The sequence below is a fragment of the Hylobates moloch genome, unplaced genomic scaffold, assembly GCF_009828535.3.
Source record: "Hylobates moloch isolate HMO894 unplaced genomic scaffold, HMol_V3 SCAFFOLD_24, whole genome shotgun sequence".
NCBI lineage: Eukaryota > Metazoa > Chordata > Mammalia > Primates > Hylobatidae > Hylobates > Hylobates moloch.
This window is the reverse complement of record NW_026652299.1, coordinates 31,859,840-31,883,210: the sequence shown is the minus strand read 5'-3', so window position 1 is coordinate 31,883,210 and position 23,371 is coordinate 31,859,840. Positions and strand designations below refer to the sequence as shown.

General features: G+C 36.6%; 1 long non-coding RNA gene across 1 annotated transcript in view; it reads left to right on the top strand.

The window, feature by feature from the left end:
• Positions 1-4,740: 4,740 nt before the first annotated feature.
• LOC131382458 (uncharacterized) overlaps positions 4,741-23,371 on the top strand; it is a 40,839-nt gene continuing 22,208 nt past the window's right edge. Inside the window, exons 1-2 of the long non-coding RNA XR_009211961.1 lie at positions 4,741-4,888; positions 8,568-8,654. This is a non-coding gene — a long non-coding RNA (uncharacterized LOC131382458). The remainder of the gene's footprint in view (positions 4,889-8,567; positions 8,655-23,371) is intronic.

The following is a 23,371-nucleotide window of genomic DNA, read 5'->3' as shown; positions in this document are numbered from 1 at the left end:
CTGAGACAGGAGATTCGCTTGAACCAGGGAGGTGGAGGTTGCAGTGAACCGAGATGGCACCACTGTACTACAGCCTGGGCAACAGAGCGAGACTCCATCTCAAAAAAAAAAAAAAAAAAAAAAAGAAAAGAAAAGAAATAACCCATAAAAAGACAGAGATATGTATGAAGAATAGAGCAGGTTTATAATGGAAATAATTAGCTTTGAGGTGGATATCTGGAAGAATGAAGAGAGTTAGCATAAGATGTGTAGCATAGGTTGGTTGGAGTAGATGAGGAGTCAGTGTTTAACCAAAGGGTACATCTATATGTTAACCTTTTAATGATTATAAGAAATGTTACCATTTATTAAGTCCTACTTTTGGGAAGGTTTAGTTTCAGGCCTTTTATATGTATATATATAATGTCTAACTCTGAAAACAATCATTATCCCCTTTCTAACAGAAGGGTTTACTAAATAGCCCATGTTGTACTGGTATGTGAAGGCATGGTAAGGTAAGGTTTCAGGGTATGCTACCCCGTAGTTTTGTCTCTGACCTCCATGAGTTTTATGTGATGCCATCTTGCACTTTAGGAATGAATGTGGCTACTCAAAGATACTACATTAGTCTGAAATGAAGGAAACCAATAGGAAAATAGCCCCCTGGTACTTTTGGAAGAACATACAGTTTTGTTGGAGAGATTAGACTTCTCACCTTAAAGAAATTACAAAACAGTAAAAAAGGCAGCACAGAATCAAATATATGACTAGGGAGTTAGGAAAGAGTAAGATAAAATTTAAATGAAGTAGGGGGTACTGAATATAAAGCAGGAAGAACTTAAATTGGGTCATAAAGGAAAGTGTGGTCTGGCTCTGTGATACAGAGAGGTGATTCTGGAGGCAGGGCCGTTCCATTACAAGGAAAAAAGCCTATCTCTAAGGGACAGGAAGATTTTTCTCCTCTCTATGCTAAATTGATTCTGCATGCTTCCTTTCTAACCATCATTGTAATTCATCTCTCCCACCCCCAACACTCAGAAGGAGGTGTAGGAGGGGTGGTCAAAGTTTCAGAGCTTGTGTTGGACAATATTTCACCCACATGGCAAGGCTAACTGTGTCCTGGAAGGCAGAGGTATTCTAATTCTAGTTCCTCTTTCTTCACCCTCCTCTACTCTACTTCCTCATTCAAAAGTTGTGTGGAATGATGGACTTGCAGCCATCCTTAGCAGAGTCTCTCTGTCCACAACTCCTTTCTTACTTATGGCTGGATACATGGTGGAGAAAGCCAAAGACTTAAATACGTTGATGTGCAGGATTGGAGTGTAGGGCCAGAGGCAGAGAGAAGGGGAAAGAGAGTTGTTAGCCCCAAACCCTGTGTTCCGATTCCACCTTCACGAATCTCTGCAGTAAGGTTTCCTGGTAGTGCTACAACCTCCCACAACAGAAATCATTGCTCTGACATCTGATTTCTTCTTTTTGTGCTGCAGCCCATTACTGACTGTTAGGTCTATTGGCCACACCTGGTTTGCAAATGTGAACAGCAGCACAACCTGTGTAATGCTTACCTAATAACATTCATTACCCTTTTGATTTTCGAATGGGACACAGGTTATGTACAGAGAGCTATCCTCCACCTTGAATCCACGAGCTTCCAGGAAGGGGAGCCCTGTCTCCGTCCAGGGAATGAATACTGATTGGTGTAGCCTGGATGGGCTACACAAGTGTTTCTCAAACTGTAATTCCATTAGCATCACCTGGGAAACAGAAACTCTGGAGCACGGCCCTGCAATCCACGCTTGAATGAGTCCTCTAGTTGATTCTGATACACCCTAAAGATTGAGAACTGCCAGTCTAAACTGATTGTGTCGCGTTATTCTCACAAGTGATTGAATGAAGTCACTGATTCTTCTCAACTGGAGCAATGATTTTGCACCTCCTCTCTGCCACCTGCACTCCCTGGGGACATCTAGAAATATCTGGAGACTTTTGATTCTCACACCTGGAATATAGTGGATAGAGGCCAAGGATGTTGCAAAACATCCTACAACGCACAGAACAGTTCCCCAGAACACATAATTATCCACCCCAAAATGCCGATAGTACAGAAGTTAAGACTCTAGTTTAACTATAGGCATGTGAAACTCTTCTAGAGTAAGACATGAGAAGAAATCTGCTGGGGAGGTGGTGTTTCTTTGTTAAAATGTGATGAAACATTCTTTGCTTCAGGGCATTGCCTAGATTAGTGGGACAGTCTTGCGACTATCAAGAGCTAGCCAGAGGACAGGCTTCCTGGGAGGAGCTGACTGGAAATAGGCAGGCTGCTGAACTCAGCAGGTTGTGGAGCTTCTGGAGTATGCTTCCTTGTAGCCACCCTTCCTCTTGACCTGAGACATGATGTCTTTCTTGTTATTTAAGTTTAGTTGGGTTTTCTGTACTGTAATAGACAAAAGCATCCAATTTGAAAATCAAGATGGCACAAGGAGAATGGGAGGAAAAGGTGAGCAGGATGAAAGAAAGAAGGCACAAAGAGGAAGGGTGGAAAAGAAGGGAATGGCATCGTCCTCCACCCCGTCTCCACTCATCTAGCCACTGCCCTCTGCTGACTTCCATGTTGAAACAGTTAGGGCTCCAGTTCACCAATTGTGGTTCCAGATAATGTCTAATTATTCACAGCTGCCACACCCCTTGAGGGTCACTCCATTCCTGATTCCCTTCCTTGGGACATATTGGGCCTGTGTGTGAATTTCTTGTATTTCACATTTCACTTGTTTCCTTGGATTCAGTTTGTTGTTGTTGTTGTTTTTTGTTGTTGTTTGCTTGTTTTTGTTTTACTGGCAGCATATCCTTAAATAATCCTTTAGTGGGAATGTGTAGCTGGTTAATTTTCTGGGGTCCTGTCTGTCTGGAATTGACTTTAATTCTGTGTTCATACTTGGATGCTCATTTGCCTGGGTAAAGAATTCTGTGGTTAAAATGACTTCCTCTCCAAATTTTGACACTGTCTTCCCACTGTCTTCTCATTGTCAATGGTGCTAAAGAGAAGTCCTTCACTAATGTGATTTTGTTTATTTTTCAGATTCACTATTTTTTTCCTTGATAACCTTTTAAAAACTTATCCTTCTATTCGAGAATAAACAAGAATCTTTTAATTATATATTTTAAAGTTTTTAAATGAAAGTATATTTGATAATTAAAATTGTATATATTTAAGGTGTATTTTATGATTTGATATATATATACATTGTGAAATACCACAAACATGCTAATTAATAAACCTTTCAATCACCTCAGATAGTTACCATTTTCTTCTTCTTTTTCTTTTGGTGAGAACACTGAAGATCTCTCTTCTTAGCAGATTTCAAGTAAACAATACAGTATGGTTAACTACAGTCACATTGTTGAGTGGGAAGTCGGGAGAAGTTAGTCAAGGGCTACATACAAAGTTTCAGTTATTTAAAACAAGGATATATTTACACACGCTTCTTTTAAAAAATGTATTCTTCTTAGTGCATAATGGACATTGTTAGCTCAAAAACTCATGACCGATCACAGTACAGGCAACTTATTTCCTTTTAAAAATTATTTCTCTCTCTCTTTTTTTTTCTTTCTCTATTTTTTTTCATTGAGACAGAGTCTCATCCTGTCGCCCAGGTTGGAGTGCAATGGCGTAATCCTGGCTCACTGCAACCTCCGCCTCCCGAGTTCAAACGATTCTCCTGCCTCAGCCTCCAGAGTAGCTGAGATTATAGGCGTGCGCCACCACGCCCGGCTAATTTTTCTATTTTCAGTAGAGTTGGGGTTTCACCATGTTGGCCAGGCTGGTCTCAAACTCCTGACCTCGTGATCCACCCTCCTTGGCCTCCCAAAGTGCTGAGATTACAGGTATGAGCCACCGCACCCGACCCCTTCTCTATTTTTATGTCAGATAACTTTTGACCCCATGGAATGGTCTGTATGGCTTTCACCTTTTTAGCTTACGTATTCTACGGTTTTGCATCCTTGTTGTGTATTACAAGAAAGTGCCTAAGTTTTATCCCCCAGATCACCAATTTAGTTTTCTTTGTGTCTAATTTGTTGTTCAGATATTTAGTTTATTTTTCTAACCACTTACTTGGCAAAAATATGTTATACTTGTATTTGTTTGTTGTTTACTTATTAATTTTTACAACTACCACTTATTTTAAAGTTGAAATAGGCTTTCTTTTCTCTCTATCTCTGATCCAGTTTTTAAATGTCCGTCTATCCCCTGAATAATTCCTAGTTTGGCTCCTGGGCCAATTCTCAGCTTTATCCCTTGGCCAGTGGTTCTTCCTCAATGCGAGTTCCTTGGGCCTGCAGTATCAGCCTCACCTCGGACTTTGGGAGAAATGCGAATTTCCCAGCTTTACCCCTACCCATGAATTAGGATCTTTGGGGCTGGATCCAGCAATTTGTGTTCTAACTCTCACTGGGTGAGTGTGATGCAGGCTGAATGTTGAGCAGCACTGAATTTGGCTGTTCAATTCCAAGGCTGTAAATGGCACTCAGCTGTTTGGCCCCAATGTGGCCATACTGCATGTTTCTTGGCTAGCCCAAGTTTCAAGTTTTTGGAGTCCATGCTACAGTATTTGCTAAGTGTCTTCATTATAAATTCTCTTTACTATGTTTACTTTATCACATGTGATGATATTTAGTTTTCTTTTTATAACTGCAGATGACGAGCCCGGTTAATTGGTAAAGACAGCTGGCCCTGGTCATCTTTGGAGCTGTGTAGGTGCGTTTTCCCCACAGCTGGCTGTGGTTCTTCACAAGGGATTGAGCCACGTGGACAATGAGGATTCCTTTCGGGATGTGCAGACCTGGAGCAGGCAGCACAGAGCAGGTTCTGTGGGAAAGGCATACAGTCTTGAATGTAATTCCTCCTGAGCAGGTCAGTTTTTCTTGGTTTCTCTTTACCAAAACTCTGCTTCTATCTCAAACCATAAGCCTTGTCCAGCAGGGCAGCCCATTTTCTTTTCTATAAGTATAGATTTTTGGCCTAAAGGCAAAGACTGCTGTCTTCCCTTGCTCAAGTATTTATGGGGGCTAATATGAGGTCAGACTAGCTGAGTTCTTTCTGATGCAGATGTTGAATGCGGTGCTTCCCAAACCCTAATAGGCCTTCGAAACAGGTTAAAATGTAGTCTGATTTAGCAAGTAGTGTTGAGCCCAAGTTTCTGCACCTTAAGCAGGCTCTCAGTTGATGCAGATGCTGCTGCTCCAGGAAGCCCACATTAATTCATTAACTCAGAGCACTCCACCAGGGCCTCCTTGTTCTTCGAATATTCTAGGCTTCTTGCTTCTCTGCTTCTGCTCCTAACATCAGAACATGCAGTTCTGATGTATGATTTGAACATCTGTTTATGATTCGAACTTGAGTTTCTTCTATTCCTATCATGTAATGACTTTATCTTTCTCACTTTAGTTGTTCCACAATGTCCAATATGCAGTGAGGACAAAATATTCTGTTTTTCCAGTACTGTTTTTAAGCTAGTATTAAGAGTATCTTTTGGATAGGAAATAAAATAGAACCAGGTGCTAGATGCAATTAATTTTGAATTCTGTATAAAGATTGCATTTCCAGCACCTCCTCACCTCATGGACTTGAGACACAATATTATCTTGCCCCCTGAGGCATGCTGCAAGGCATGTTCTAGCCTTCTAGAGAATTAGTATCATGATCTACCTCAATTATGCTGCCTTTTGGCATACTGAGTTAAACCTACTGGTTTCTCCAGCCTTCAGGACTTTATAATATTGAGCCAGTCCTCAGGACCTCCCAACATCCTCCCCTGGCACCCTTGAAGCCACTTCCCGCAATATTAGTTGAGAGAAAGATCATCAAATTGAGCCCAGCCACCATGGCGGTAATGGCTGAGCACTGTGTACATTGCACAGAACCTGCGTCCTGGTTACATCTGTTGTTCATCTCTGAAGAGGATCCTATCCCCAAAGGGCAGGAGTCAAAGTTACAGTTTGATGAAGCTAATGGACTACAAGCAGCTCCCTTCTTTGCACTGGAGCTACTTTTGACATTTTCTTTCTTGAAGATGCCTTGCTTTATGAACACATACATGTGAATCTTTAAAAAAAAATCAAAGCCTGAAGACTGGTGGTATAAAATTAGCAAGGCTCGAGGCAGAGAGTCAAGACAGAATTTTTAAAACTTCTTAGGCTGGAATCTCAGCCAGCAGCAAATCCCCTTGAGGAAGGACTTCATCTTCATCTCCAAGCCTTATCTAATTGCCTCTTTGTCATCCTCTGATTAAAACTGGCAGCAATTGGACCATCTAGGTGCTCTGTATGTAACAAGGTTTAGATACTGGCTTGGCAGAGCAGTGTGGTTTTTCAAAGGCTAATAAGGTTGAACTTGGCATCATCTATCACTAATCTGTGGCTTGATTCTTGGCTCTTGTTTCATGTTCTGCCACATTAAATTTACTGCTCTCATGCTCCAGAAGACACTGATGATGCTAAAAGTCAGTGAGGCCGTGGGGGCTGGGGGTGCAGGGAGACTGTGGTTAATAAATGTGGTTCTAGCAGTCTGGTGTGTACCTGACCTTTATCTTTCAAATAACCTGTGTAAATCCAGACCAGTCAATGAACCCGAATAGATTGCTGTGTTAGAGGAGACAATGAAATTAGGTGAGCAAATTCCAATACAAGGAAAAATGAATGTGGTGGCTCAGTCCATACTATCCTTTTCTGTAGTGTGTCTTAAGTGGCTTCCTTGGGTGATATTGAGTGACTAGGACTAGTTGCTAATGGGAATGGATGACTCATTTTATAATGGGCTAAGATGATGGATACTTAATCTCAAAGGTTATTTTCAGAAGAAAGGAGACAGTGTTATGACTATGAGCATCAAATTTGGTTATAGGTATCTTTTCTCTAAAATGGGACAATGAAACAAAACCCTTCTGTGTACCATGCCTCATATAGCTCATAACGAAAAGTTTAAGACCCAGGTAACTTCCGTTTTGTAAGGGAAATCATTTAGTACACCCCTCCTATCACATTCACTCTTTTACTTGTTCTTGTCTGTTTCCCCTAGGGCTTTTCCCCCCAAGTCCAAACTAAGCTTTCCTGTATAGTTTTTGACTTAGCTCTCTCTTCTAATATTAGCATCCCCTGTGCACTGAATGAAGATGACAGATTTTACCCTAGGTTGTAGAGAAACCATCTCTTACTGAGCTGGTCTCCCTTTAATTTAGATAGACAGGCATGAGGGGAAAGTGGAGAAGAGTGTCTCTTATGAGTCTGCCCTTCTCTACATCTGTTTTCAGTGGCATCTATTCTTAGCCTATTAAAACATGCTTTCCTTTATAAATGAGAACATGCGGTGTTTGGTTTTCTGTTCCTGCATTAGTTTGCTGCAGTTCCATCCATATTCCTGCAAAGGACATGAATTTGTTCCTTTTTATGGCTGCATAGTATTCCATGGTGTATATGTACCACATTTTCTTTATCCAGTCTGTCACTGATGGACATTTGGGTTGATTCTTTGTCTTTGCTATGGTGAATAGTGCTGCAACGAACATACGGGTACACATATCTTTTTAATAGAAAGCATTAGGAAAAATAGCTAATGCATGCTGGGCTTAATACCTAGGTTATGGGTTGATGGGTGCAGCAAACCACCATGGCACACGTTTACCTGTGTAACAAACCTGCACATCCTTCACATGTACACTGGAACTTAAAATACCAATTAAAATTAATTTAAAAACATTATCAGATGATTATCTATACAAAGTTATAGATCTTTATTAATTAAGGCAGCACTTGCTACTGTGAAAGATAAATCCCTAAATCTCAGTGACTTAACACAATAGTTTATTTTTCATTCACATAAAGTACAAATGGCAGTGGTAGGAAAGAAAGGAAGCACCTCACAATTGCATAGGGTACAGACTGACAGACGCTCTGCTACTTCAACATGTGGCTCCTAAGATTGTCTTGGGTTTCATAGATCCCCGTAGAAATGGGGAACACAGAGAACAGCACTCTGTGGGAGGGTTTTACATGCAGACCTGGAAGGACAGATGAAATTATCTAACTTCATGTGAGGCTAGGGATTTAGCTGAATTGTGTGCTCAGGAAGAATGAGAAACTATTCAGAGAGCAGGAAGCCAGTTGTGGGCACATTCCTACTCAAGGAAAAGAGTCCTGGACTAGAAGTTAGAAGGATGAGTCCTATGTAATTCAGCCTCTGACACTAACTTAACACATGGTTGCCTTCGTTTGATTAACCTACTATAATTTGGCATTGATTTTCATATTAATAATAGAGCCTGGACTCTAAGAAATACCCTAGTACTAGTAAGCAATAAATTTATATTAATAGTCAAAGAAAGACAGATAAATTTTTATAGCCCACTGATTTTTGGTTGTTGCTTGTTGTTATATTTTCCCGATATCTTAAAGTTGATTCTCGATGATACTTTATACTTTCCCAAAGTATTTCAAATTCCTGTATATGGATTGTGCACGTCTATATTATTGGATTTCTGATTAGTTTGAATGTGGTTTCAGTTTTTCTCAATTTATTAATCTGTTTTTTTTCCTAGCCTGGTTAATTTGAAGCAACATAGTCATAAAAACCAACAATGAGATCTTTAATTTAGAGGTTCTCTAATCTGAAGCAAGGAAAATAGGTAACTACTAATTTGAATGATTTATAACTGGGAAGGGCATGTTTTCCTCCAAACTGCTATCTCCTACACCATCCAATGCATATTCTTCTTGCAAAATTTAATTCATAAAATGTAGCAACTACTCCTTCACTTTTCAATACTCATTAACACCAGTAATTTATATAATGCACCCGTCACTTGACTATAATTGTTCTCATTTCTACTCCTCTGCTATAAATTTTCAGGTCCATGAAAATGATTCTCCAAATATATATTCTGTCCAAATCACTCTCATGAATTGTTAAATATCCAATTACTTGTCATTATTTTTCAAGTGGATATCCCATAAACACTTCACATTCAATATGCTAACCACTGGCATTAATTTGTTTATACATTAATTAATTCTAGAATCCTCAGCACAGTTTTCTGCTTTGGCCCCTGAAGCAGTAACCAGGATCAGACTTATGCTTTGCCATGAAAAAGCTAGAAAGTTGTGAAATGGTATATAATTGCCCCAGAAGGAAGGAAAACCAATGGTACAGCTTTAAGAATACCCCAGTTTTATACTTGAGGGCTTTTTCTGGACCCCCACCAAGGGAGGTGGAACCTACTTTTACTTGCGTAAAATCTTGCTGAGTTGGGTGCACAGAGAACAAAGTCCAGGGCGGCTGAAGTGGATGACATTTGTGGAACACATTGCCAAAGGAAAGAAATATATACAGAAAGGGTTTCAGACATTCTTGTGGGTGATATTCTTTGATATTTGGCTGGATGCTAATCTTCACATGCATAGAGAGAAATTCCATGAGATCAGCCAAAACAAACAAACAAACAAAATCTGGGAAGCTACAAAGTAAACAGTTCCCAGAATTAATGTAGTGTTGGGGGATGTTTCAATTCTACATGACCAGACAGGATAAACCACTTTTAAGACACTGAGCAATAAAGACAGTTCCCAAAATTATTACTTAACAGTAGGGCTTAATTAATCTTAAAGGCTATTCTTGACTTGCCTTCACAAAGCTTATAAACAGATACAGAATGGATCGACCTGGTCAAAAGATCACTTTATTCCCGGTAAAACAAACGTAATCACCCTTCAAAGTCATGCAACTAATTCTGAATTCTCAACAACATAGAACTCACAATATCCAGCATTAATTTGTATTAATAAATACAAATTTATTAAACATGCACAGATGTAGCAAATTTTGAACAACTAGGTGAAAACTCAGTTACTATAAAAATAGTAACTGAGAAATAGTAGATAGTATTATATATAGCAGATGAAGAGCTTAACACATTTATGCCTAGTGTTCCATTATTGGAACGCTAATCATGTGAGAGTTATTTATATCTATCTTACTGCTCAAGGTCATCGCCAAGGTCTAATTTTTCAATTCCAAAAATTGCAACTTCCGGCATCACTGGATTAAAAGAGCTCTTACAAATATTACTGTGCTTATGAATTTTTTTTTTTTTTTTGACGGACTCTTGCTCTATCGCCCAGGCTGGAGTGCAGTGGCATGATCTCAGCTCACGGCAACCTCCACCTCCCGGGTTGAAGTGTTCTCTTGCCTTAGCCTCCCGAGTAGCTGGGATTACATGCTCCCGCTACCATGCCCAGCTAATTTTTTGTATTTTTAGTAGAGACAGGGTTTCACCATATTGGCCAGGCTGATCTCAAACTCCTGACCTTGTGATCCGCCCAGCCTCGGCCTCCCAAAAAGCTGGCATTACAGGCGTGAGCCACTGAGCCTGGCTGAGTGCTTATGGATCTTAAAGCAAACATGAATATAGTAAGAAAAGAGACAACTAGAAACAAAATAAAATATTTTTTTTCTGAAATCTAAAGTACAACTGATGGGATAAACAGTATATTAGATGTTACAAATGAATACCAGTGAAAACAATATACTTTACTGCAAAATGAAGCAGAGTGGAGAAATAATACAAATAATTTTAAAAGCCTTTGTAACTTATGGAATAATATGAAGGAATCTAACATTTGTATAATTGAAGTCTGAGAAGAAGAGCATATGAAAGTGAGAATAAATACTTAAAGAAATAACAACAAAAAAATTGTTCAAACCTGATGAAAACTAAAAGCCCAAAAAAAAGCTTGACAAGCAACTGAATAAATGCAAAGTGATCCACACCAAGGCACGTAATAATTAACCTACTGAAAATCCATTATAATTAGGAAATCTTGCATATCCAGAGAAAGAAGACATATAGTTACAGAGGAATCAAAACAAACACAATTGGAGACTTCTCAGAAATTATGCAATCTAGAAGACAATGGAAACATGCCCTTGTAGTATTAGAAAATTGTAAATATCATGTAGAATTCCCTATTTAGTAAATATATTGCCCTAAAATGAAGGCAAATAAAGTATAATTTTTATATAAAGTAAGACAAATTTTCAATTCTGAAGACCTTTTTAATATATTTTTTTAATTTTCAATTTTGATAGTTTTATCGGTACATGAGGTTTTTGGTTACATGGCTGAATTGTACAGTGGTGAAGTCTGGAATTGTAGTGAACCCATCACCCAAGTAGTGTACATTATACCCAATAAGTAGTTTTTCATCCCTTAGTTCCCTCCCACACTCCCTCATTCAGAATTTCCAATGTCCATTATACCTCTCTATATGCCTTTTTCTGCCTGTAGCTTAGCTCCCACTTGTAAGTGAGAATATGTGGTATTTGGTTTTTGACTTATTAATTACTTCACTTAGAATAATGGCCTGCAGTTCCATCTAAGTTTCTGCAAAAGACATTATTTCATCATTTTTTATGGCTGAGTAGTATTCCATGGTGTGTGTATGTATACCACATTTTCTATTTTTTTTTAACTTTTATTTTAAGTTTGGGGTACATGTGGAGGTTTGTTATATAGGTAAATTGTGCATTGTAGGGGTTTGGTGTACACATTATTTCACCCAGGTAATAAGCACAGTACCCAATAGGTAGTTTTTTCATTCCTCACACTCCTCCCATCCTCTACTCTCAAGTAGGCGTTGGTGTCTGTTTTTCTTCTTTGTGTCCATATGTACTTGATGTTCAGCTTCCACTTATAAGTGAGAATACGTGGTATTTGGTTTCCTGCTCCTGTGTTAGTTTGCTTAGAATAATGGTCTCCAGTTCCAACCATGTTGCTGCAAAGAATATAATCTTGTTGCTTTTTATGGCTGCTTGGTATTTCATAGTGTGTATGTACCACAGTTTCTTCATTCAGTCTACCATTGATGAGCATTTAGGTTGATTTCATGACTTTGCTACTGTGAATAGCAAAATAAAGGAAAAAAAAAGGAGAGAGAAAAAAGAGAGGAAGGGAGAAAAGAAGAAGGAAAAGCAGGAAGAAATGGAGGAAGAAAGAAAAATAAAATATAGTCAATCAGTGAATAGTAGAGTTAAAGAGATTTTTTAAAGCTATCTATCATTCATCTATCTATCTATCTATCTATCTATCTATCTATCTATCTATCTATCATCTATCCTTCTGTTTGTTTGTTTAGAGACAGGGTTTTGCTCTGTGCCCAGGCTGGAGGGCAGTGGCATGATCATAGCTCACTGCAGCTCACTCTTGGGCACAAGCAATTCTCCTGTCTCAGGCTCCCAAGTAGCTAGTACTACAGCCAGCATGCTTGGCTAATTTTTAGTTTTTGTACAGACAGTGTCACACTATGTTGGCTGGGCTGGTCTCAAAACCCTGGCCTCAAGTGACTTTCCCACCTCAGCCCCCCAAACCACTGGGATTACAGGTTTAAGCTGCTGTGCCTAGCCTCAAATAATTGAAAGAGGGTAAGAAAAGGGGAAAAATAAACATACAAAGAACAGATGGACCAAAGAGAAAACAAATAGCAGAAAGATTTAAACTGAGTTAAATTATTATTATAAGTTTGTGGTATGTATATACATATATGTGTGTGTGGGTATAATTTTGTGGCATATTAATATATATTTGGATGTAGCAAATTATATATAATTTAGTAAAGTTTTATTAAATGCAAATGATTTAATCAGTTCAACTAAAAGACAAAGGCAGGCTGCATAAAAATGGCCCAATTCTATGCTGTGTACAGAATATATGCTTTATTTATTTTATTATGAATTGACAAATTATAGTTATATCTATGGAGCACAAAGTAATGTTATGATTTATGTATATAATTTAGAATAAGTAAATCAAACTAAGTAACATATTATCACCTCAAATCCTTATCATTCTTTGCAGAGAGAACATTTTAAGTTTACTCCTTTAGCCAGTTTGAAATGCAAAATATGCTATTATTTACCATATTTACCATGCTGTGCAATAAATATTTTTTAAAAAATTAAATGTGTTTCTCCTGTCTGAGACTTTGTACCTTTTTTTTTTTTTGAGAGAGAGTCTTGCTGTGTCACCCAGGCTGGAATGCAATGGCACAATCTGGGCTCACTGCAACCTCCACCTCCCCAGTTCATGTGATTCTCCTGCTTCAGCCTCCTAAGTAGCTGGGATTACAGGCGTGCACCACCACGCCAAGCTAATTTTTGTATTTTTAGTAGAGACAGTGTTTCTTCATGTTGGCCAGGGTGGTCTTGAACTTGTGACCTCAGGTGATCCACCTGCCTCGGACTTTGAATGCTGGGATTACAGGTGTGAGCCTTTGTGCCCAGCCAGACTTTGTACACTTTGACCATTATCTCCTAATTCCTCCAAATACCCATCCTCTAGTAAGCACCATTCAACACCCTACTTCTATGAATTTGGTTGTTTCATATTCCATATCAACAGATGGAATGAAATAAAGAGCCCGGAAATAAACCTATGCATGTATGGTCAGTTGGTTTTTGACACAGGTTCCTAGAATTCACAATAGGAAAAGGACAGTATCTTCATTAAATGGTGTTAGGAAGGCAAGATATCCATATGCAGAAGAACAAAATTGGACCTTACCTCACACCATATACAAAAGTCATCTCAAAATAAATTCAGTACTTAGACGTAAGGCCTGAAACCATAAAACTTCTTTAAAAAGTGAAGAAAAACTACTTGAAATTGCTATGGACAATTATTGTAAGCTTTGACTCCCAAAGTGCAGACAGCAAAAGAAAAAATAGCCAAATGGGATTATATCAAAACACAAAGCTTCCACACAATAAAGGAAAAATTAGCAGACTGAAAAGGCAACCTAAAAATTGAAAGAAAATATTTGCAAGCCATGTATCTGATAAGAAATTAGTATCCAAAATGTTTAAGGAACTCAAACAACTCTAAAAATAAAACAAATAATCTGATCAAAAATGGGCAGGGGACCCAAATAGACATTTCTCAAAAGAATACATACAAATGGCCAACAAATACATAAAAAAATGTAAGCATCACTAATCATTAGGGAAGCACAAATTAAAACCACAAGGAGATAGCATCTCATACCTGTTAGAATAGCTATCACCAAAAAGATAAAGGATAACAGTTGGTATGAGTGTGGAAAAAAGGGAACCCTTACACTCTGTTGAGAGGCAAATTAGTACAGCCATTATGAAAAACTGTATGGAGTTTTCTCAGAAAACTAAAAATATAATTACCTTATGAACTAGCAACCCCATTTCTGGGTATCTCCCCTAGAGATTTGAAATCAGTATGTTGAAGAGATCCTTGAACTCTTATGTTTATTGCAGCATTATTCACAATAGCCAGTTATGGAATTAATCTTAGTGTCCATCAGCAGATTAATAAAGAAAATGAGATATATGTATACAATGGAAACTACTCAGCCTTGAAAAAGAAAAAAATTTTGTCATTTGTGACAACACTAATGAAATTGGAGACTATGTTAAGTATTATAAACCAGGATCAGAAAGGCAATATATATTTTAAATATGATTATGGAAACAAGTAAAAGTACATGGTTGTAACAACTTGCAAAGAAGAAGCATAGCAGAATTGGAGGAAGGGGAGAAATGTCAGCAAAATGGCTGACCCGGAAGTTCCAGCCTTTCTTTCTCACAAGGAAACACCAAATAACCAAAAACACACACACCAAAATAGCTTTGTGAGAACATTAGCACTCAGTTAAGAAGCTGCAGCAACCAAGATAACGCCTAACCATGGCATGAGGATGGGGACGTAGTGTGGATATTAGGTTGGATCCTGTTAAAAGCAGTGGTGGGCACTGTGGTGGATCAGAGTTGCAGGGGAACTGCAGAAGTGTGGATTCCTAGGGGCTGGAGATTATGAGCAGAGTAATACAATAAAACAGATAGGGCAAGAAGATGCAAGTGTGAGACTCTTGGGAGAAATTAAGAAGTTTAAAAACAGTCATGGGTAAGGTAGGACTAGAATAAAAACACATGCACAGGCCCAGAGAAGGCACATAGCCAGAAATGTCTGAGACCACCTTGAGCTTTCATGCTAGACTCATTAGTGAAGATTTTCCGTTGCACAGAGCCACTTCACAAAGACCGGGAGAGGGTATTATTTTTTCAAATGCCCAATTTATAACAAAAGATCACAAGGCATACAAATAAACAGGAAAACATGGCCTAATCAAAAGAGCACTAAAATATACTCGCTTAGCAAATTTTTAATATGCAATATTTCTTAAACATAGTCCCCATGCTATACATTAGAGTCCTAGATTGATTTATCCTACCTGTGTTAGTCTATTTTGCACCCCTTTAAACGAATATCTGAGACTGGGGAATATATACAGAAAACAGGTTTATTCTGACCCATGCATCTCTAGGCTGGATGAGAAGCATTGTGCTGGCATCTGCTCCTGGTGAGCCATCAGGAAGCTTCCAATCATAGCAGAAGGCAAAGGGGAGCCAGTCTGTCTCATGGCAAGAGTGACAGCAAGAGAGAGAGAGAGAGAGAGAGAGAGACAGAGATGTCATATTCTTTCAAACAATTAGATTTCATGTCAGCTCAGAGTGGCAACTCACTCATTACTTAGAGGACAGCTCCAAGACATTCATGAGTGATCTACCCCCTTGACCCAAACACCTCCTACTAGGCCCACATGTAAAATTAGAGGTTACATTTCAAAATGAGATTTGGAGGGGACAAAGCATCCAAGCCATATTACTACCTAACTTCAAATTTGTACCCTTTTTCTTCTTCCTATTTCTTCTCTCTACCTGCCCTAGTAACCATTATTCTACCATCTACTTTTATTTATTCAACTTGTTTTTAGATTCTATGTATAAATCAGATTACATAGCATGTTTTCTTTCTGGGTCTGGCTCATTTCAATTAGCATAATATTCTCCATGTTTATCCATGTTGTTGCAAATTACAGTATTTCCTTCTCTTTAAGGCTCAATATTATTTCAGTTATATTTCATGTATGATATATATGCATGCCCCATGCATCATACAATTTCTTTTTTCATTCATCTGTCAATGGACACGTAGGTTGTTTTCATATCTTGGTTATTGTGAATAATGCTACAGTGAACATAAGAAAGAACATATCTCTACAAGGTACTGATTTTACTTCTTTTGGATATGCACTCAACAGAGTATTTTGCTAGATCACATCGTAGTTCTATTTTTAATTTTTAAAGAAATATTCATAGTATTACCCATAATAGGCATACCAATTTAACAAAGGCCTTTAAATAACTTTTAAACAATGATTAATGAACTAAGAGAGAGCACAGACCACTAAATAAAATCATGATAAAACTAATATTTACATAAAGAAACTAAAAAAATACATGAACAAAATTAGAATGTCAACCAAGAAATATAAATTCTAAAAATAACCAAATAGAAATTCTAGAGCTGTAAAACACAATAACAAAAACAAAAAATTTACTAGAGGAGTTTAACAACAGCCTTGGATAGGTTGAAGGAAAAATTAGGAAACTTGAAGACAGGCCATTTGAAATTATTAAGTTTGGGGAGGGAGTGAAAAGAAGAAAGAAATAATTAAAAAAAGAAAAGAAACTTGGCCTGAGTCTTGGGGGACACTATGAAAGGACTAACATGTTCCTGATGAGAGTCTGAGAAAGATAAGAGAGAGAAGGGGCATAAAGAATATTAGAAAAAACTGGCCAGAATGGTGGCTTATGCCTGTAATCCCAGCAGTTTGGGGGGCTGAGGCAGGTGGATCACCTGAGGTCAGGATTTCAAGACCAGCCTGGCCAACATAGTGAAACCCTGTCTCTACTAAAAATACAAAAATTAGCTGGGCATGGTGGTGTGCACCTGTAATCCCAGTTACTCGAGAGGCTGAGGCAGGAGAATCACTTGAACCTGGGAGGTGGAGGTTGCAGTGAGCCAAGATCATGCCACTGCACTCCAGCCTGAGTGACAGAGTGAGACTCCATCTCAAAAAAAAAAAAAAAAAAAAAAAAAGGATAAAATCTTTGTCTAATTGGTGAAAAATAGGAATTAAAACATTCAAGAATCTCAATGAATTCCAAATATGATAGACTCAGAGATATCCACATAAAGACATATTATAATCTAATTCTTAAAAGCCAAAAACAAAGAATCTGGAAATCAGAAAGGGAGAAACAACTTCTTACTTACAAGCAATTCTCAGGAAGATTTACAGCCAATTTCTCATTTAAAAAAATATTGATGCCAGAATACAGCAGAATAACATATTCTATAGCTGATAAAAACAATGATAAAACAACAACGATTAATCAACATTTATATATGTGGCAAAAATGTCCTTCAAACTGATAGAGAAATTAAGTCATTTTTTTAAAAACAAAAATTGAGGAAATTTATCTTCACTAGAACTGCCATACAGGAAATACTAAAGAGAACCTTTCATGTTGAAATGCAAGGAAATTAGATAGTAACTGAAAACTGTGTAAAGAAATAAAAATCTTCAGTAAGGTTAATACACAAGCAAAAGCAAGCATTATTGTCTATTTGTTTATTTTGCATTTTATTTCCAACAGGATTTTAAAAAATGCACAAATTATAAATATATGTTTTTGGGCACACAATGTATTAAGATGTAATTTGTGACAACACCAACATAAAGAATGGAGATGTGTAGGAAAAGAGTTTTTTTTAAAAATGCTTTTAAAGTTAAGTGATGTTAGTTCAAAATAGATTGCTTTAAATTTAAGATGTTAAATGTAATCCCATGATAGCTACAAAAGCCCTAAAAAGTATATCAAAAAGGAAATGAGAAGAAAATCAAAATGATTAACTGTGAAAAATCAACTAAATAGGAAAGAAGTAAGTAATTGAGAAAATTAGGGACAAAACATATAGGACATACAGAAAATAAACAGCCAAATGACAGAAGTAGATTCTTCCCCAACAGTAATTACTTTAGATGTTAATAGATTAAAATCTCCAATCCAAAGACAAAGATTGGCTGGATGGATAGAAACATATGATCCAACTGTATGCTGTCTAAAAGAGACTCTTTTTAGATCCAAAGACACAAAGTGATGAAAAGCAAAAGGATAAAAAAAGTTTTCATGCAAATAGTAACTAAAAGAAACCATGGGTGGCTGTATTAATATAAGACAAGAATAACCTTAAATACAAAGCTGTTAGAAGAGACAAGGAACATAGTATATTGATTAAATGGTCAATCCATTAAGAAGTTATACATTTTTTTTTCTTAAGACAGAGTTTCGCTCTTATTGCCCAGATGGGAGTGCAATAGCATGATCTCAGCTCACCATAACCTCTGCCTCTCGGTTCAAATGATTCTCCTGCCTCAGGCTCCTGAGTAGCTGGGACCACAGGCATGCGCCACCATGTCTGGCTAACTTTGCATTTTTAGTAGAGACGGGGTTTCTCCATGTTGGTCAGGCTGTTCTTGAACTCCTGACCTCAGGTGATCTGCCTGCCTTGGCCTCCCAAAGTGCTGGGATTACAGGCATGAGTCACTGCGCCTGGCCAGTTATGGCAATTAAACATATATGCACAAAACAAAAAAAGCTTCAAAATACATGTGCAAACATGGACAGAAGTGAAGGAAGAAATAGTTTTATAATAATAATTGTTGGAGATGCCAATATCCCACTTTCAATGATTGATAAAACATCTAGACAGACAATTAATAAAGAAATAAAGGAAGTAAGCATCACTAAAAATGGACTATATTTAACAGGTATTTGTAAAATACCCTACACAATAACAGCAGAATATATGTTCCTCTGAAGTGCACATGGAACATTCTCCAGTATAGACTATATGATACACCAAAAAACAAGTCTCAATACATTCAAAAACTGAAATTTTACAAAGCATCTTTTAAACATTATTTATTTAAAGTTTTAATTATACATAATTTTATCCATTTATGGGATGCAATGTGATGTTTCAATACATGGGTATGTTATATAATAATCAAATCAGTATAATTAGAATATTCATCACCTGCAATTATTATATCTTTGTAGTAGGAATGTTCGAAATCCTCTCTTTCAGTTATTCTAAAATATACAGTACATGTCATTACCTATAGTCACCCTACTGTGCAATAGCACACCAGGACTGACTTCTCCCAGCTAATTGTAATTATGTACCCATTGATCAATTTCTTTTCAGTCCCCCCTCCCCAGTCTCTGGTAATGATTGTTCTATTCTCTGCTTTAATGAGATCAACTTTTTAGAATCCACATATAAGTGAGATCATGTGGTATTTGTTTTTCTGTGTCTGGCTTATTTCACTTAACATAATATCTTCCAGATTTATTCATGTTGCAAATAATAGGATTTTATTCTTTTTTTTTGTATGGCTGACTGGTATCCTATTGTGTATATATACCACATTTTCTTTATCTATTTATCTACTAATGGATATGTAGGCTGATTCCATAGGTTGGCTATTGTGAATAGTCTGCAATAAACATGAGAATGCAGGTATCTTTTTGACAAACTGATTTCATTTTCTTTGGATATATATCCAGTAGTAAGATAGCTGAATCATATGGTAGTTTGATTTTTAGTTTTCTGAGTAACCTCCACACTGCTTTCCAGAGGGGCTGTATACTAATTCACATTTCCACTGACACTGTATAAGGGTTTCATTTTCTCCACTTCTTTGCCAACACTTATTTTGTGTTTTTACTAATGTCATTTTAGCTGGAGTAAGGTGATAACTTACTATGATTTTGATATGTATTTCTGAAATGATTAGTGATATTGAGCATTTTTTCATATACTGGTTGGCCATTTGCATGTCTTTTTGAGAAATTTCTATTAAGGAGTTTTGTCCATTTTTAAATAGGATTATTTGGGTTAAATTTTTTGTTGTTGTTGTTGTTTTGTTTGTTTGTTTTTTGCTATTGAGTTGAGTTTCTTATATATTTTGAATATCCTCCTCTTGTTAGAGGTAGTGTTTGCAAATATATTCTCCCATTTTGCAGGCTGCCTTTTCACTTGTTGACTGTTTCCTCTGCAGTGCAGAAGCCTTGTATTTTGATGTAATCCCATTGTCTACTTTTCATTTTTTGCCTGTGCTTTTAAAGTCTTATAAAAAAAACTTTGTCCAGTCCAGTGTTATGAAGCATTTCACCTGTGTTTTCTTCTAGTAGTTTCAGGTCTTACATTTAAGTCTTTAATCTATCTTCAGTTAAATTTTGTGTATGGTAAAAAAATAGGGGTCAGGTTTTATTCTTCTGCATGTGGACATCCACTTTTCCCAGCACCATTTATTGAAGAGATTGTCCTTTCCCCATTGTGTGTTCTTGGCACCTTTGTCAAAAATCAGTTGACTGTAGGCATGTGGATTTACTTCTGGGTTCTCTGTTTTGTTTCATTGGTTTATATGTCTGTTTTTAATGTTAATATCATAGTGTTTTAATTACTATAGCTTTGTGGTTTATTTTGAAGTCACATAGTATAATGCCTCTACTTTTGCTTTTTTGCTCAAGATTGTTTGATTATTCAGGATTTTTGTAATTCCACACAAATTTTAGAATTAAAAATGTCAGTGGTATTTTGATAGAGATTTCATCAAATCTGTAGAAAACTTGGGGTAGTATGGACATTTCAACAATATTAATTCTTCAAGTCCATATACATGAGCTATATTTTCATTTATTTGCATCCTTTTCAATTTCTTTCATAAGTGTTTTATAGTTTTTAGTGTAGCTTCTTTTCACCTTAATGGTAAAATTTATTCCTAGGTACTTTATAGTTTTGTAGCTATTATAAATAAAATTGTTTTTTTTAATTTTTTTAGATAGTTCACTATATGTGTATACAAATGCTACTGATTTTATATGTTGACTTTTGTATGCTTCAACTTTACAAAATTAACTTATTAGTACTAACTTTTTTGTTAACTTTTTAGGGTTTTACACATATACAGTAATTTCATCTGCAAACAGGACAATTTAAGTTTTTCCTTTCCAATTTGGATACCTTTTATTTCTTTCTCTTGCTTACTGGGACTTCTAGTAATATGTCGAAAAGAAGTGGTGAAAGTGGGCATACTTGTCTTGTTCCAGATCTTAAAGGAAAAGTTTTCAACTTGTCCCCATTGAGTATAATGTTAGCTTTGAGATTTTTATATATGGCTTTCATTGTGTTGAGGTACATACATTCTATATATAATTAGTTGAGAGTTTTTTTATTATAATGGGATGTTGAATTTTGCCAAATAGTTTTTCTGCATCTATTGAATTGATTGTATCGATTTTGTCCTTCATTATGTTATGGAATGTTTCACAGGTATTGATTTCATAGGTTGAACCATTCTTTCATTCTTGGAATAAATTCCACTTGAACATAATGGATAGCTTTTTAATGTGCTGTTGAGTTTTGTTTGTCAGTATTTGGTTGAGAATTTTTTAATCTATGCTCATCAGGAATATTGACCTGTAGTTTTCTTGTTTTGTTGTGTTCTTTTCTGGTTTTGGAATCAAGGTAATGCTGGCTATGTGGAAGGAGTTTGAAAATATTCCCTCCTTTTCAATGTTCTTGAACACATTGAAGTAATTGGTATTAGTTCTTCTTTAAACGTTTGGTAGAAGTCAGCAGTGAAGCTATTAGGTCCTGCGCTTTTCTTTGATGGGAGATGTTAAATTACTAATTCAATTTCCTCATTGGTAATTAGCCTGTTCAGATTTACAGTTTCCTTGTTATTCAATATTAGATGGTTGCATGTGTGTTGGAATTGATTTATTATTTCTTTATTATTAAATTTGTTGGCATATACTTGTTCCTAGTACTCTCTTTTGATCCTTTGTAGTTCTGTGGTATCAGTTATAATGTCCTCTTTTTTATATTGGATTTTATTTATTTCAGTCTTTTCTTTTTCCGATAGTCTAGATAGAGGTTTGCCAATTTTATTTACCTTTTCAAAAATTCACTCTTCATTTTATTAATCTTTTGTATTTTTTCATTCTCAATTTCATTTATTTCTGCTCTGATCACTGTTATTTCTTTCTATTACTTTTGGGTTCAATTTGTTCTTGTTTTGGTGTTTCCTTGACATGAATCATTAGGTTTTTTACTTGAAATCTTTCTTTGTTGTAGGCATTGATTGCCACAGGTATACCTTGTTTCACAGCACTTTGCTTTATTGTGCTTTACAGATATTTACAAATTGAAACTCAGTAGTATTTTTGCACCGAGCAAGTCTATTGGCACAATTCTTCCAATAGCATGTGCTCATTTCATGTTTCTGTGTCACATATTAATAATTCTCACACTATTGAAAATCATTTATTATTTTTATATCTGTCATGGTGATCTGTGATCAGTGATCTTTAATGCTACTATTATAATTATTTTGTAACAACACAAACTGCAGACACGTGAGATGGCAAACAATTGATAAAGTCGTGTGTGTTCTGATTGATCCATCCGTTGGCTGTTTTCTCTTCTCCTCCCTTCTCCTCAAACCTCCCTACTCCCCGAAACACAGCAATATTGAAATTAGGACAATTAACAACCCTACAATGACCTCTAAGCGTTCAAATGAAAGGAAAAATATGTATCTCTTACTTTAAATCAAAAGATGCAAATGATCAAGCTCAGTGAAGAAGTAATGTCAAACGTTAATAGAGGCCAAAATCTAGGCCTCTTATGACAAACCATGAGCAAAGTTGTGAATGAGAAGTAAAAGTTTTTGAAGAAAATTAAAAATGCTATCCAGTGAAACACATGAATAAGAAAATGAAACTGCCATATTGCTAATATGGAAAAAGATGTAGTGATCTGAATAGATCAAAACAACCACAACATTGCTTTAAACCAAAGCCTAATCTAGAGCAAGGCCCTAACTCTCCGGTTTTACAAAGCTATAAAAGGCTGAGAGGGGTGAGGAATCTGCAGAAGAAAATTTGGAAGGTGGCAGAATTTGGTTCATAAAGTTTAAGGAAAGAAGCCATCTTCATAACATAAAAGTACACAGTGAAGCTGCAAGTGCTGATGTAGAAGCTGTAGCAAATTATTCAAAAGATCTAGCTAAAATAATTGATGAAGGAGCGTACATTAAGCAACAGATTTTTCAAGGTAGATGAAACACATTCTATTGGAAGAAGATCCATCTAGGACTCTCACAGCTGGAGAGGGAAGTCAATGCCTGGCTCCAAAGCTTCAAAGGACAGGGTACCTCTTTTGTTAGGTGCTAATGCAGCTGGTGACTTTAAGTTGAAACCAATGCTCTTTACTATTCCAAAAATCCCAAGACCCTAAATAATTACACTAAATCTACTCTGCTTATGTTGTATAAGCAGAACAATATAGCTTACATGACAGCATATCAGTTTACAGGATGTTTTATTGAATATTTAAGC